Source organism: Camelus bactrianus, chromosome 17 (genome assembly GCF_048773025.1).
Source record: "Camelus bactrianus isolate YW-2024 breed Bactrian camel chromosome 17, ASM4877302v1, whole genome shotgun sequence".
Taxonomy (NCBI): domain Eukaryota; kingdom Metazoa; phylum Chordata; class Mammalia; order Artiodactyla; family Camelidae; genus Camelus; species Camelus bactrianus.
In genome coordinates this window covers 51,899,873-51,917,132 of record NC_133555.1, presented here as the reverse complement: position 1 = coordinate 51,917,132, position 17,260 = coordinate 51,899,873, and the positions used below count along the sequence as shown (strand labels likewise).

General features: G+C 42.0%; 1 long non-coding RNA gene across 1 annotated transcript; it reads right to left on the bottom strand.

Annotated features, from left to right (window-relative positions):
• Positions 1 to 7,809: 7,809 nt before the first annotated feature.
• Positions 7,810 to 10,963, bottom strand: LOC141573813 (uncharacterized). Its single transcript, XR_012500151.1, has 2 exons — positions 10,692 to 10,963; positions 7,810 to 9,862 (listed from the first exon to the last, which is right to left on the bottom strand). It is a non-coding gene; the product is annotated as an uncharacterized LOC141573813 (long non-coding RNA).
• Positions 10,964 to 17,260: the final 6,297 nt, after the last annotated feature.

Sequence of the window (17,260 nt, the reverse complement as noted above, 5' to 3'; positions counted from 1 at the left end):
AGATGGTACGAGTGACTCTCAGGCAGAATGCTTGGCAAAGTGCTAGTTGCTCTTGCTGGTTTATAATGTCCTCTTAGGTAATTCCGTTGTCCATTGGCTTGAGAATACCTCCTCATTTGATTTAAGAAAAATAGCATGCCTTAAGAATTTTAAAAATAAGGAATGAAGATTTACTGATTAATGCTGGGTGTATTTTTATAGTTCATTTATTTAAAAAAAAAGTAGGAGTTCTCTAAAGAGAATTTATTCAGTGTGCCTAGAATATGATTCAGTTAAAAATGGTTTTCCTTTAAATACTTTTCAGAAATTTTCTGTGATATTTTTCTTGAAAAGTACTTGAAGATTTCTGAGGAGGTTTTACATTTAGAAAAGTTTATTCTTGTAACAATTGACACATTAAATAAATGATTCATATCCCTGGACAGCATAAAGCACTGGCTTTTTTTTTTTAATATATATAATTTTGGTGGTTAGTTCTATGACATTTTATTGGGTAGAACTATCTCCCATTTCCATTTTACAGGCAGAGAAGATGAGTCATACGATACTCACTATACAAGAGAAGCAGAGGCTGATTAATTTGGGCAGAAGTGTAAAAGGGTATGGAGAAAAAAATCGTTGACTCGCAAACTGGACGCATTCTGTGGTGCTGTGCAGCTGAAACGGATTTGATTTTGCTTCTGGGTTGTCCTAGGTTTTGGCACATGTGCCTGGAAATGTCTCTCGGGCAAAGATGCTTATTTAAGAAGGTTGTCATTGTAAATGTTCTTAAGAGTATTAAACAAATTCCACAGCAAATAAATGAACATGTTTGGAAGGTTTTCCACCCTAATGTAATTTCCAGAAAACAGACATGATTCACTTGCTAAACCAAACACACAGGTACAATAATGAGCCTGGCTCACATGACTGGACAGCACGGAGGGAGCCTCATCTATTGGCCTGGGTTATGCTGCAGTAACTGCACCTGAAATTTTAATTAGAATTTATTTACAGCGAGTGCTGCTTCCGCGTTTTTCTCCCCAAAGTAAGGAAGCGCCCTCAATGCCTGGCCATTAGTCTGCAGAGCCCCGCGGCTCACACACTCCCCTGCTCATCAGGAGGCTGATGGAGCCAGTTTGCTTAGACACACTTAGCTACACTCGCAGCGGGGATCATCAGTCTCTTCTGTGTGTTGATCTCCACGTGCAGGGGAGAAAATCGACTTTTGCTGCCGACAAACGCTAATTGACTACCAGTTGTTTCAGAGGGACTGTGATGTTGAAAACTGGTGTCCCATTCATTTTTATATGTTGGATGCTGACAAATTTCACGGCAACACCTTCACGGTAAGTACACCCACCAGGGAGGGTGTCGGAGTTTGAATCTGTGTGTTTTAGTATTCAGATCCTGGCACTGGTCAGTTTACAGTGTTCTCGCTGGGTTTGGGAGACTGTTTCTGGAGCGATTTCTTTGGCTTCCAATAAATTTGCAAAGCCGTCTCCTTCAGTCGATTTCTGATGAGTTGAGTTGGGAGGGGCATGTGAAATTGAGGCGGGCAGAGAGGTGCAATGAAAACTAGCCACCATCTGGTTACCTTTCATTTTTTGTGGGCCAAAAATGCTTGTCTTCTTTTCTTTTCTCCTCCATTCATCCCTTCAGGTCAGGGAGTCGTCTTCAAGAATTTCTTCCTAAAATGTAAAGTAATGATGAAGGCAGTGTGTTTCTGTGGTTGATTTCATTTGATTTGCTTTCATTGTTAAAGATTTTCTGGTGAGGTTCTTATAGCTCTTAAAAGCTGGAAGAGCAGCAATACCAAGGAGAGAAAGTCAGAGAAATGAGTCAGCGGCCCCTGTGAGGTCTGGGGGACGAGGGCAGGAGGTGGGGCGGAGGCAGCACCGTGGCCTCACCTGCAGCCCTGAGGGCAACGTGCGCATGTAAAGCCAGCGTCTCTTGTCACCATGTGTTCTAACAGGACTCCCACTAAAGGAATGCGAGGAGATTTGGGGAGGCCTTAACTTTTACCCTCTTGCCAAACATCTTTACTGCTGACTGTATTTATTCAAGATGACACAGAGATCACCTGCAGAGTGTGAGGAAGCGGTGCTTGCTTCCTGTCTTGCCCGCCCCAGGCTCACTCATCAGACACCTGATTCTTGCAGGCACTGCAGTTCCCGTGGGGGGAGCTCTGCTCCTCGGGGAGCTGGGCACGGCAGTGCGCACATTGAAGCCGGCCGCACCATCGCTGATCCCACTCCAAATGGTGAGATGAGCCCTTTGTGTAAGTAGTAGAGGTGGGATCCAGAGTCTTCCTGTGTTTGAGTTTTGCAGTAAAGCCAACTTGGAGGAAAGAAAGAAAATGCCTACTGTTCCATGACTGTGTCCTAAGGGTTTAAAGCTCACTGTGGAGCACACGTGAGATCTCATTCAGTAAATACTCTGGGGTCTTGATTCTGACTTGTCTTGAATTTGGCATTCTCATGTTATTTCTCTTAAAATATGTCTAAGCAATCATTTTTGTTTGATGGTTATGTGTGCATAAGGGTCCTGAAGAAACTGTTGTGGATGGAAGTGTGGGTACCAGAAGGGCTGGTGGCCCTGGGGGCTGCCCGAGCTCCACACCATTTGTTACCAGCAGTCTTTCAGATTGCATCTTATTCCAGAGCTCATCGGGGCTCCCATCTCTCACTACGTGACTTTAGAGAATATTTGTTCAGAGGGGAGGGGACGGGGTGCTTCCAAGTTTGGGTTCTGGGGTTCCCTGTCTAAAGGTGGCACTGGAACAAATCATTTATTCATGGAGTAATGAAGCCCCCCAGTCTCGTGGCTAATTGGGACTCCCTGTCCTTCTTCATTTTAGGAGCTGGAGGGCTTGTGTTAGGCCCCCAAACCTGTTTTTTGGTGAGCTTTCAGTCCTATAACTCCACCTGGGTTGTCCCGTTTCAGTCACATGACTTTGATTTTTGCAGGTAGGTGTGAATCCTGGATAGTGCCTGGGACTTCCTGGTTTCCCCTACAGTAGGGACACTGAAGAAAGTTCACCCCATAAGGTGTGTTCGGGGGCCTCGAGGACAAGTAGGGACCCACAGACAGATGTCTGGATGGGTGGCGATCAGGCCCAAGTCTTGGAAGAACAGAGATTCCATTACTGTTTTAACAGTGAAATTGAAGGAGTAATTCTGGAAGGTCTGATGCAACTGAGATTAAAATTATTATATGGTTTTTATTGTTAGCAGGAGTGGTTTTTAATCCTTAGACCCAGTCCCCCCTATTGACAATAAATATTTTGTAACCTTTCTTTTCTGGTGCCCGGAAGTGAACGTCATAGAAAATGTAACCTAACTATAAATATGATAAACAAATAGACAGGTAGATGGAAAGATGTTTTGCCTAAATTCTTATATTATGGGGTATTTTATATTCTATGCTAATTAGTGACCACTCAGGACAAAAGGCACATACAAAGGGAGTCACTTCTAATAAACTATTTTTCCAACCCTTACCTAACTGGGAAACAAGTGGCTTCAGAATGTTAGAGCACCTCCCAAGTCCCTGGGGAAATCTCCTTGTCAGAGTTACACTTGCTTATGGTGTCCTGTGCCAAGTGCAAGCAGATGCGGTTCGGAAGCTGCCCGGAGGCTGACTCCGGGGATTCCTTCTCCGTCGCAGCTGTGAGGGAGCCTTGTCTTTCCTGACCACAACCAAAGAGGCGATTTTGAATCTCTTAAAACTGCCATACCAGTGTATATCACAACCCTCACAAGATACGTTGAATAAAGTAGAAAACTTTAAGTGTCTCCTTTAGGATAGAAATAGGGTATAAAAGAAATAAATTAAAAAATTCTAGTGCCCGAATAAGTGCTACATTACACTGGCTGCATTATAAGGTTAGAAAACTTCATTACCGCTTTACATACCACATCTTGTATTTAGATTTTATTTATCTTTTTTTCCCTAAAGAAAAAACAATCATTTGATGAGTTCTTGTGTCAGAGGTGATGAGCAGAGAGCAAGTGTAAAACCGGGAACCGTGGTGCTGGTTAGTCTAAGACCATCTCCGTCACTGCGCAGATCATCTTTACTCATTTTACTGCACTTTTTGGAATCACCTTCTCACTTGGAAAAACTCCCGTGTCAGTTGGATTTGCTAGTAAAACAATTCTTTTTCTTACCTAGAACATCAGTGATGTTTTCAAGATGATAAAAAAAATTTGCCCATGGCATTTAAACAGTTGCTTGTTCTCGTAACTCATGGCTCACGGTCTCGTATTTGTCACAATTGGAACTGTGTTTTCTTTGTGCAAATTCTCATTGCTTTGGTGACGCAGGGACACTTGTCCTTACTGGATGGAATATGATAGTAGTTTTTTGCATTCTCTCCCTAAATCTGGAGTCCTGTGTTATGTTTCCTGTTAACTTAAAAAATAGGAATATTGTTATTTACCTAAATATCTAACCTCACACCAGTGGTGCATATCAAATTGGTCCAAATAAGAATTCCAATATTAAATGAAACAGTAATTTCACAACCCACTTTTCCAAAAATTTGGATTGATGGTTCAATTATACCAGGGACATTAGCTGTTTTAATTGAATCAATCATTGCTTTCTTCAATAAAATTTTCCATTCCATCTGCTCTTTTGGTTTATTGTTCTTCAGTGTTTCATTTGCTTTCTTTCCCAAAAATATATGATTTTGGCTTTTGTCATTGAAAACCTTACTGGTTTTGCTACCTCATGCTGGAGAGGAAGGCTTGTGACTGTTTTATAGTCACTGGTTTCATGGTTGTATGAGTGCTTAATGCCACGTTGCAGGGGTGTGGAGACCTAATGAATTGTGTACATAAAAGGCTTAGTCTACACTGAGTGCAGGGTTAGTGTTCACAGCCCATGTCATCAGTATCATAATTAATCCATTACAATCATCCTCTATTAATCAGTGTTTTCCTTCTAACGTCTCCAGGAGAGGAAATGTAGTAGTCTAAATGCAAATCTTTGCCAAACTTTCAGTCAATTCAAAACCTTTAAAGCTTTGCTGTCAATAGGACTGTGTGCCTTCTATCCCTAATTCTACTCCTCCTGACCCAGGACGCGGTCTCCACAGCTGATGATCCATGAGACACTGGATTCTTGGTCCCATGGCTCTGTGTGTTCTGGGACTTCTGGGGACTTCAGCACTGTTTTAGGGGCTTTGGGTCCCACCTCTTCATAGCATTGCTGAGATGAGATCTGTGGGTTCACCTTCATTCTTGACTGTATGGTGCATTTTTTCTAGAACCAACACACGCCACCGTGGCAGCACTACTTTGAACACGTGCTGGGGCAGCGTGTGCTTGTCAGTTCTTGGGTTTAAATTTTCTGTTCTAATTTCTATAATGGGGTATATTGACAGATACACTCCATTTAAACAGAAGCTCTGTGGGGTTTTCAGCAACTTCTAAGAACATAAATATTCCTGAAGCAGCTAATCTTCCTCCCAACAAGTGAGGAGCAAGCCGGCAAGTCCTGGGGGCCTGTGGCGGCCAAGCTGTGCAGCCCAGGCTGCTCACCGAGGAACAAGGAGAAAATCTTAAAAACCTACTTCCATGTTGTCTTTCACAGAATCTCAGAAATGAACGTTTTAATATCTAAAGAGGGGTGTTTTTTTAAAATAAATTTTTTATTTTTTTCCTTTTTCAGTTTTATCAGGTAGAATTTTTACAGTTCAACTTCACATACACATATTGCATGTAAATACATGTATAGAGCATACTGCATTTTTTAGTTTACATATATGTGCTAATTATTGTTTCATAAGAACAGATTAGAGCTTTAGATTTTTAAAATTAGTTACCAGAGGAATAAGGACATCTACAAAAGAATAAACAGAATATGGTAATCCAATCACAAAGGACGGTCAGATGTGCTTGCATATATTCAAGAAATCAAAACAATATTTAGTTCATTTGTGGTCTTATTATTATTGCTATTAATTTTAGATTCCCCATAAATGAAGTCATATGGCATTTTTCTTTCTCTTTCCACCCCACTTCACTTAAAATGACAGTCTTCAGGTCCATCCATGTTGCTGCAAATGGCATCTTTTATGGCTGAGTAGTATTCCATTGTATATATGTATCACCTCGTCTTTATCCAGTCATGTGCTGATGGACATTTGTGTTGTTTACATGTTCCTTGTTCTATGTCCCTTCTGGCAACAATTACGGATTTTAAATATTTTCCACCTTAAAATCCTTCCTGAAGGAGATGTGGTAACTGGAATCAAAAACAGTTACAGCACAGGGTTGTTTGTGATGGCCTTGGGGGCTTGGTAGAAAGGTTGGCAGAAAGGATTTCAGATTCTGATCAAATGAGTCCTCCTCTTGTAGCCCTGTTGACCGCCTCTCTCACGGCCTGCCCTACAAGTCTGACCAGTCCCTTCTGTGAATCCTACTTTATTGTGCACAAATTTTGTCCAATTGGTGTCATCCAGTATGGACCTTAAGTGAGGCACCCAAGCTCCTGTGTTGGTTTCTTCCATCAGTCCTTACTTCCTTGGGAGCCAGGACTGTCTCATTGCCCCAAGGATCCCTAATGCCTAGTGAGATGCATGATAAAGCTGGTACTTAATGAGCACATGGGTCAAATGGAAAAACCTGATCAAAAAAAGGCCCTCATTTTTCAGACATGCCTACTTGAGCACATAGGGTAAAATGACATGTCTTCTTGGATTTGCTGTCAAATACTTCAACAAAGGACAAATAAAAGAACAAAGGTCTGAATAAAGGAAATATGGAAAAGTTTGTGAATTCCTTAATCTGGGTGATTGGCTTATTGTACTATACTTACTCATGTATACTTAAGTTAGTTTATAATTTTACTGTCATTAGCTGAATAGCAAGTATTAATGCGTATTAATTGAAATCCTTAGAACTGAACAAACTTACCCCACACAAAATCCTTAATATCCTAGTAGTTTGTCTTTCAGAAATCTTTTCCCACAAAGACAGGAAAAAAGGGAAAGGCAGATCCGTGCAGTATTTCCACGTTGTGAAAAGACCAAAGGCCGATACAAAAGAAGAGATTGTAAAAAAGATAAAGAGGCTGAAATCAATGTCCGGAAAACCTAGCTAACAATCCTAAATGGCCCAACTTAACTAACCTCAGCACTGCTGCATCAAGAATGGGGCAAATAGCACCTAGTGGATTTTTTTTTAATAAATAAATAATAATCCAGTTCCTACCACAGGCAATTATGATAAGACTGAGTATAATTTCTAACACCAACTAGTGTACAAATCATAATTTCTACTTGATTCAAACTGCTTCTTCTATAAAATTTGAATCTTTTTATTCTTAAGACAGATTTGTGGCCTATGACCTAGTGATAAAATTTTCAACTGGCTTGTATTAAAAAAGGTTCACCATAGTGAGAGTTTATTACATCAAGTATTCCTTTTTGGGAAACCCATGTGCCTTGTCATTCTCTTTCATAAGATTTCCTGTGGAAAATTCAATCCTTCATTCAGGAAAAGGCTGAGCAATATATCTCATGGGAAAACCTTCATAAACTGCAACACAAGAAAATGAAAATGACAGTGAGCAGCCCGTGAAGCCGGCAGACACACAGCGCACGGCTGTGTTCCCGCCTCGAATTTCTTTAACCAGCAGGGAAAATGTGCATTTCAAGAAATAGACATAAACAATTTTCAGGACCTGAGCACACAATTTCCCTTTCAGGGTTTAGTGGGCTTCCATTTAATTCTATGAGAAATGTTTAAAACAACAGAACAACAGCTGAGATAGGGTTTAAAGTAACTTTTATGTCTTAGTGAAAATAAAGCCAACTGATAGTTATCATTTTTACTTTATTTGATCTCACTCTCTTACTTTACCTCCCCAACTTCCTCCAGAAAATGATTGTGAACATCCCCTCCTGTGTCAGAAGGCTAAGTAGAAAGTACCAATCAAATGGAGGTGGGCTTTGTTGTTTTATTTTTCAAAACAAACAAGTTTAATTCATGTGATTTAATAATTTACATCAGAAACAAAGTCTACTCAATAAATGGTAGCCAACACATGTCATCATAGCTGCTCATCAGGTTTGGCCCCACGTTACACACTTTTACATGGACATGTGCCATGTGCTGTCATGGGAAATGGTGAGTGGGGACAGGGCCTCTGCTCTCACAGGGCACACAGCCTGGTGGGGAGGTGGTGTTCAATCATTGCCCTTTTTTTTAATATAATTACAAATTATGGGAAATGCTATTTAAAAAGAACAAAATGAGTCAATGAAAGTGAAAAATACAAGGACAGTATTTAGGCTGAGGGAAGACAGGGAACCTCTTTGAAGAGCTGACACTCCACTGAGACCCAAAGGACAACTCCGGTGCTGCAGGTGAAGGGCAGGGACACATTGATAAAGGGCTGATATCCAGAATATACCAAAATCTCTTTAAACTCAACAAGAAGGATGAACAACCTGATTAAAAAATGAGCAAAATTCCTGACACAGATCTCATCAAAGAAAAAATCTAGATGCCAAAGAAGTCTATGGAAAGATGCTCCACAGCATCTGTCATCAAGGGGATGCAGACTGAAACAGCGAGGTACCACTGCACACCTGTCAGATCTGCCAAAACTCTGAACACTGACAGCACCAAATGCTGGTGAGGATGTGGAGCATAAGGAATTCTCATGCATTGCTGGTGGGAATGTAAAATGGCCCAGATACTTTGGAAGACGTTCTGGCAATTTTTTACAAAACTAAACGTACTCCTAACACATGATCCGGCAACTGTGCTCCTTGGTGTTTACTCGACGAAATGGAAACTTATGTCCACACACAAAACTGCATACAGATGTTAATAGCAGCTTTATTCATAATCACCAGAACTCAGAAGCAACTAAGCTGTTCTTCAGTAGGTGAATGGATTAACTGTGGTCCAGCCAGAAAATGGACTATTATTTGGTGCTAAAATGAAATGAGTTATCAAGGCATGGAAAGACATGGAGGAACCTTAAATGCATATTACTAAGTGAAAGAAGCCAATCTGGGAAGGTTCCGCAACTGTCTGATTCCAACTGTATGGTGTTCTGGGAAAGGGAAAACCACAGAGACTAAAAGATCAGTGGCTGTCAGAGGCTAGAGGGGAAGGAGAAATGAATGAGGTGCAGCACAGAGCATTTTAAGGTCACTAAGACAGACTACTCTGTATGATGCTGTGACGGTGGATACATGTCATTGCACATATGTCCAAACCCACAGAGTGCACACCACCAAGTGTAAATCCTAGTGTTAAGTCTGGGCTCTGGGTGATGATGACGTGTCAGTGCAGGTTCACCCATTGTCGCAAATGCATGCTCTGGTGCAGGCGTCAATAGTGAGGAGGCTGTGGGGACAAACTGCAGTTCATACACTGAATCCAGCCCCAGACACCGCTGTTAATAAAGCTCTGTGGGTGTGTGGAATGTCCGGATGCTCTGGCGTCTGAACAGCAGAGCTGAGCAGCTGCACCAGAGATCAGGAGGTTTGCAGACCCTGAAATATTTACTCCCAAGCTCTTGACAGAAAAAGTCTGCTGAGCCCTATTCTAAACGAATCAGAATTCACCCTGATGAGACAGGACAGCAGGGCCCAAACCAGGCATGGTTAATGGGACTGAAGCAATGTTTTAGTTCCAACACCTTTGCTGAAGTCCTGCAGATCCCGCGACAGACTGTAGCCAGGAAGCGTCTGCAGAAGGAGTCGGGCGAAGACCTTCCCGCCAGGCTCCGGGATGCCGGGGGCCGCGCGCTGCACGGGGGCCACCCGCTTGAAGAAGGCGGACTTGCGGTGGAAGCCGATCAACTCATAGAGCTCGGAGAGGATGCTGCACTGCTGAATTCTCTCCTAGGAATGCTGAAGCACAGGGAGAAAAGCAACAAGCATCTGAACGAAACATGTAATGGAAAAAAGACCCGTAAAAAATTTTCCCTTAAAACAGAGACCGAACGACACAGGAAGGAAGAGGAAGGCTGACTTCATGCACTGATGGGACCGGATGCAGAAATGCAGGGAAGCAGCGCTGTGCGGATGCTCCAGACCCCCTCTGGGCCCCACCTTTCCGCGTTCCGCCTCTCCTTTTACTAGAAAGTTCCGTATTCCCTGAAACAGAGGAATCTGCTACCTAAACATGGGACACAGAGAAGGGAAAGAGGAAAAGGACGGGAAAGTAAAGGAACAACAGTTCATCTACACCCTAGGGTTTGGGCGGGACTTTCACCAAACACACAACCTCTCAAAGCACAGAGCACACAGTGAGAGGCTGACAGAGTGACTGCGACTTCTGCTCCTTAAACACAAGCAACCTGCCAGCACACGCTGTGCCCGTTACTGAATCATTACAATCATTTCAGAAACTATTACTACCCCAGCTCACAGGCAAGGAAATCTGAATCTCGGGGAGGATTTATTATCATCCTGGACAAATTCCCATGGCCCAGAAGTGTCAGAGCCTCCGGCAGACCCTGGACTAAAATGCTCCTCATCACCACGGGCCCTGAGCCTCAGGCTGAGGCCACGTTAGGTCTGCACCGGCCCAGAGCACGAGTCTGTGGGACAGGGAGTGGTCCCATTTGAAGTGCCAGGCCAAGGCCCTCAGGAACATATGTAATGAAACCAAATACCCAAACTCATTTCCAAGCACTTCCCTGTCCGGTAGGACTGCTCAGCACATCTGGCTTATCACCTGTGCACAGGCTGTGCAAGGGGCCCAGACAGTGACGTGACGTCCCCATGGAAGTGGCTCAGAGACCGCTTCATCACAGGACAGACTCTCCCGGCTTCCAACGTTAACTCTCCATTCCATTTCCAACTGGAAAGTAAGTTTAGACTTGTTTTCCTCTCCAGAAACAAAGACAGTGGTAACATCAGCGGGAAACTCAAGACTGAGGAAGAGTCTCCTGGACATTTGGAAGGATAGGCTGGGGAGGGAACAGAGATAGGGATCAGAAAGACCCGTGTTCCAGTCCAAACTCTGCACATCACTCGCTTTGACAGTTTCCTTATTAATACAGGTGATAAAATCTAATTATGATTGTTTTGAATACTAAAAGAAATAACGTATGCCACTAGCATAGGTGTAAAATCCTCCATGAGTGTTCCAGAAATGGACGTGACCATGGTTAGATACTGTCTGCCAAGTCTTGTGTGCTAAGCTCACATCAGCCAGCCAGAGATGTGCCAGAGAATGCCTCAACAGCCAGCAGCCTTCTCCAACTTGGAAACTCACAGTGTCTGAAGAACAGGCAGTGGTGGATGTTTTGGGACACTGTGGAGGTAGCACTCCAGTGATGACTTTAAAAAGCTGGGGAGAATTTAGGGGACCATACAGTTCAAATACAGTAAACTCATTCCATGTCTACAAATATTCATCTGTAGCCATGGTTATTCAGAGAGGAAATACATATTCAAACGTACATCATTTTCCCACATAAGTGCATCAAAACAATTTGGAAAGAATGTAACTTTCTTCTCTAGATCACACAGTGGGGATTACAAGGTTTGTATTGACAGCACTACGTGTAAATCATCTGCAAACGTAACTGGGTCCATTATCAGTCATCATCATTTGAAGGGAAGGATGGAAAAGAACAAAGCCTAGCTAATACGCTCCGGTAATTTGTTGGGTTACGATGTCACAGAGGAGACGGACAGCTCAACAAGGAACCACTCTGTCATGATCACGGAGCCGGGGAACGGGATGGGCGGCAAGATGTATGGCGCAGCCGTAGCTGTGCCCGCCCTTCTAGGCAGGTACCCAGTCACTTTGACAAGGTGTCAAAAGTGTATGCCCACGTCCTCATCACCTGTCATGCATTAAAGAGAAATGGAAACCTATTAACGGCCAATAACCTCGGTGGGTACACCGTCCAAAGAGCAACGTCACAGTTTGACAACTGGCCATCCCGGTTCCCTGGGCTTCATTCTTGGAGAACCTTAAAAACCACTCCTCTGTCCTCAAGAACTGCTGCCTACTTGTCCTATCTTTGGCTCAGGGATACAGCACGTTCACGTTGACTTTAATGTCTGCACAGATTTGACTGTCTTTCTCCAGGTTCACTTGTCCATTCTGAAGAGGCCTGAGTTAAGTCCAAACTCCATAAGATCAATTCCCTCCAGTGACAACTCAACGAGCCTGCAATTACAAACCAACTGAACAGGACTGTCCTCAGCTAAAAATGTCACCCGCCCTTCACTGCTTTCTTAATCTCCTGTCCTGGCTAATTGCAACAGTCTAACACCACCCTCCACCAAGTTCCCCAACTATGTCAAATAGAAAGTAAGGTCCATAAAAGAGGTGACAACTCCATAGTCACATCTGAATTCCTAGCATATATTAATGTCAATAAATAGAACTATGATTATGGCTTCTTTCCTTTAAAACCTTTCTGGTTATTTAAATGAGACCATGGAAGGGAGGTGTTTGGGTCCAGTATCTTGATCCAGAAGACTCTGGAGACATTTTTCTAAATGGCTGCCCACTGATTCATTCAAAACACAACTTCTCTTTCCAGGAGGAGCTGTGATTTTCTGCCAGGAGTTTGTTGTCAGTCTCATGCCAGAACAGATTTAAACTAAATACTTACATTGGATATGTTATTTTTCCCCGCTTCCAAAAAAATTGACTTTCCTTACTTCCTTGCCTTGAGGAATGCTTTTTTACTTTTCTTTCTAATTCACCCTTTTATAAAGCAGGATTCTCAGGATGTGCCTGGCCTTACATAAGAACAGCCATCCAACTCCCAGTGTGAGAGGCCTGGGGCTCACCTCCTGCCCTCCTGTCAAGGCAACTGAAACTCAGTTCAGGAGCCAACTGGCCCCCAGGGCTTCTAAGGCTCGTGTATCTCCCAGAATCCCTGCTTTCTGGTTGACTTGGCTTCTGAGGATTTCCCCTCACTTTCTTGACAATTAGCTGTGCAGCTTGAAAGATGAGGAAGGAAGGTCTTATTTCTTAATCAGCATTTTAAGGAACTTATGTAATGAAGGTTTTCAAGAGTTTCTAGAACCCTCCATTGCCGAGACAGAAAACACACTAGATATATTCTAAATCTAGCTATCATGTGCATTTTTTATTTGCTTTTGTTTTCTTAACTGCTAACAGACATTTTTGAATTAAAAAATAAAATAAGGCCCCAAATAGGATAGAACATTGAAGAGGAAACAAAATTAAAGGGCAAAGACAGAAAAATGATAAGTACTCTACAAAGTTAATAGAAAAAATACACTATGGATCAGATCAGCAGTTCTCAGTAACAGCTAATTGAAACCTGACCATGAGGTAAAATGTCTCTCCTGTCAGGAGACGGTCAACAGAAAACAGAATTAAATCAACAAACTAAAATTCTAAGTCTGGCGAAGTAGAGAAGTCTACCCGCTAAATGTGTTTTCTTCTGGAAAAGAGGGAGACTCACAAGATCTTTTCTGTGGAGCCTGAGCCCAGGTGAGGATGGTGAATTGAGCTCTGTAAGTACCCAATTAGCAAAGTGAGTGATGAATAAAGAGACGTGAGCTTTGATGACAGAGATGATACTACTATTCACTTGTCCTGTAAGTATGTCTTCACGTTCAATGATCAATACCTCGGCGTCCTCAGGGATTGAGATTATAGGAAAATGCACAGCCCGGGCCTAGACCTCCTCTGTGATTGTGGCACTGCACTTAGATGTTTCAAGGGCACCACCAACTCCACCCTCTGCCTCTCCCAGCTCAGTCCCATCACTCACAGATGTGACTGGACCCCTCCTTCAGGGCCCAATTTCCTCAGTCAATGAGTCACACCACCCACACCTCACCTACAAAGTTCTCACTGGCACTCCCTCAGCACTGACTGTGCGCTGGGGACCACGCTGCACATTGTGCACACGTTATCTCACTGGATCTCCACAGAAGTCCTGGGAAGTCGGTATATCACTGCTTCAAGTAATAAGATAAATTGTTTCACTTCCTTGAGTGCGTCATCCAAAGTGACACGGCTACTGAGCCACAAACCTGGGACTGAAAACCATTTGAAAATTGAACACTGCTACACCTCATAGCCACCCTACTCTGACTTATCACATCACCTCCTGCCGAGCCTTCTAAATGTTTCTAAGCATTCTACAAGACAAAAGTGATCTACGAGAGCACCCCTCTCCCCTACTTAAATTCTGACAATGACGTTCCACTTCCCTTAGGAGAAAGCCCCACCGGGCCTGAGCACAGCCCAACGGCCCGGCATCCGCGTTCCCTGCCCGGCCGCGCCGCCTCACCCACCACGCAGTGCTACACGTGCCATGTCCAGGACAGGGATGCTGACTCCGTACAACCCGGGGCTCGTCTTACTCAAACAATGATCAACCTCTTCAGTGCTGACTCTCAGAAAAATGTTTTCTCTGGATGAATCAGTATCTTTTTCCTTACAACTTCCCATCATTGATAATGAGCTCCCCCCAAAAGAGAGAAAACCTAATACTCAGACTCCTTATCTGTAAAGTGTGAATAACAAGGAAATATGAGAGGTTTTAAGCGGAATAATATTCATGTGAGGCTGAGGGACAATTCCCAACATACAGTAAGCACTCAATATGTGCTTACTTAATATTAATAAAATAGATACCATTCCAGCAACGTTAAATCAATGCTTTATGGCTTTGTCCAAAAGACTACCGACAAACTATTGGACGAACCCCTTTGAGCAGATCCACCCAAGCGTACTGGGATAGGTAAGACTTGACTCCAGTTACAGCTGCAGCCAACCAGCACTACGGGGCGGGGGCAGTTTGCTCAAACTCTTACATGTTGTTTGAGCATTTAGTTGTAGTTATTGAATAAAGACAGGTATTATATAGTCAAAGCTCCTGAAACATAAATCTTCAAATTGATGCAAATTAGTTTCAAGTACAACACTCTCACTAGAAATTATTTGAAAATTATAGTCTTAGCTCCTCCACACATCGAAAGGGCATTTTCTTAATGTATCTGACTATATACACTGAAAGGATTGTTTAAAAGAAATTAAGATGAAGCCATAATGAATAAGCTTTCAGTATAATCTGCACAAAGCCCCACCCAAGGGTCTCACTTCTCACTTCCACATAAGTGTTCAGGTAGCTTAACCTGGGTCTTGGTTTCTTATGACACGGGGGTGGGAAGAATTGTGGATAGATTTATGTAGCAAATATAAATCTAGGGTATTTGCTGTGTAGGAATCCTAGAAATAAATAAATTGATATATAGTCCCACCCTTAGGAAGCTCAGCCTTTCCAACTACAACAGCATTAAAAATAAAATGAGAGATACATTTAAGAAAATTTTACAAGATTTGCACATTGAACATTTTGAAGTATCACCAAAAAAAAATTAAAACATCTACATATATGGAAGGCATCCCATGTTCATGGAATGGTAGACAATATTATTAAAAATGTTAAGACTCCCGAAAGTGATCTACAAATTTAATGGAATCCCTATCAAAATTCCAGCTGACTTCTTTCCAAAAATTGAAGAACTGATGCCAAAATTCATATGGAAGTGCAAGGGACCCAGGTCAGCCAAAACAATCTTGAAAAAGAAGAGCAAAGTTGGAGGACTCACTCAATGGTTACTACAAATCTATAGTACTCAAGTCATTATGGTACTGGCATAAGTTTGGATGCATAAATCTATGAGAAACAATAAAAAATCCAGGGGGGAAACTTACATTTACAGTCATTTTTCCAGAAATGTGCCAACAAAACTCCATTGAAAGAATAGTCTATTCAACAAATGGTGCAGAGACACCTGGGTATCTGAAGGCAAAAGAATGAATCTGGAATCTGGACCCCCGTATTTTATATAACAAATAAAATATTAATTCAAAATGGATCACAGACAGAAATGTAAAAACTAAATGTATAAATTTTCTAAAAGAAGACATAGTTTAAATCTTTGTGGTCCTAGGATAGGCTATGGCTTCCTAGATACAATACCAAGAGCACAAGTGAAAAACAAGAAAGATAAAATGGACTTCATCAAAATTAAAACCATTTGTTACAAAGGACATCATCAAGAAAGTGAAATGAAAGGGGAAGGGGGTAGCTCAAGTGATAGAGTGCGTGCTTAGCAAGAAAAATAAAATGAATAAATCTAATTACCTCCCCTAGAAAGAAATTGTTTTAATGTTTAAAAAAAGTAAAGTGAAACGACAATCTGCTGAATAGGAGAAAAATTTTGCAAAGCATATATCTAATAAGAGACTAGTATCCAGGATATAAAACAAATGCTTACAACTGACCAATACAAAGAAAATCGACCCAATTTTTAAATATGCCAAGTATTTAAATAGATAAACAATTGGCCAATAAGCATATGAAAAGATGCTCAGCATCACTTGCGAAATCAAAATCAAAATGATATCTGATTTTACACTCACTAGGATGGTTATAATCAAAACATGGACAATAACAAGTGTCGGTCAGGAGGCAGAGAAATGGGAACCCTCAATATGCAGCGGTTGGAAAGGAGCAATGGTGCAGCTTCTTTGGAAAAGCCTGGTGTTTCCTCAAAAGGTTAGAAATATATGGCTCAGCAATTCCACTCCTACATATAGAGTCATCCCTCAGTATCCTCGGGGGGGTTCGTTTCAGGAACCCCCCACCCTGGATACCATAATCCAAGGATGTTCAAGTCCCTTTACAACCAGCCATCTGGATCCTTGAAGTGGAAACTACAGATATGGAGGGCCAACTCTACAGCCAACAGAATGAAAACATATTCTCACAAAAACTTGCACATCAATATTCATGGCAGTCTCATTCAGAGTAGCCAAAGGTTACAAACAATATCCATCCATCAATGAATGGATAAACAAAATTACCAAGAATAGGCCCACAAATTTTTGGTCATTGAATCTTTGACAAAGGAGGTGAGAACATACAATGGAGTAAAGACAGCCTCTTCAGCAAATGATGTAGGGAAAACTGGACAGCTGCATGTAAATGAATGAAGTTAGACTACTCCCTCACAGCATACACAAAAATGAATTCAAAATGGCTTAAAGACTTAAACATGTAGTCAAGACACTATAAACCTCTTAGAAGAAAACATAGGCAAAACATCTGACATCCATCTCAACAATGTTTTCCTAGAGCAGTCTACTCAAGCAATAGAAATACAAGCAAAAATATACAAGTGGGATTTAATTAAACTTGCAAGCTTTAGCAAAGAAAAGGAAACAATAAGCAAAACAAAAAGACAATCTATGGAATGGGAGAAAATAGTTGCAATAAATGAGACTGA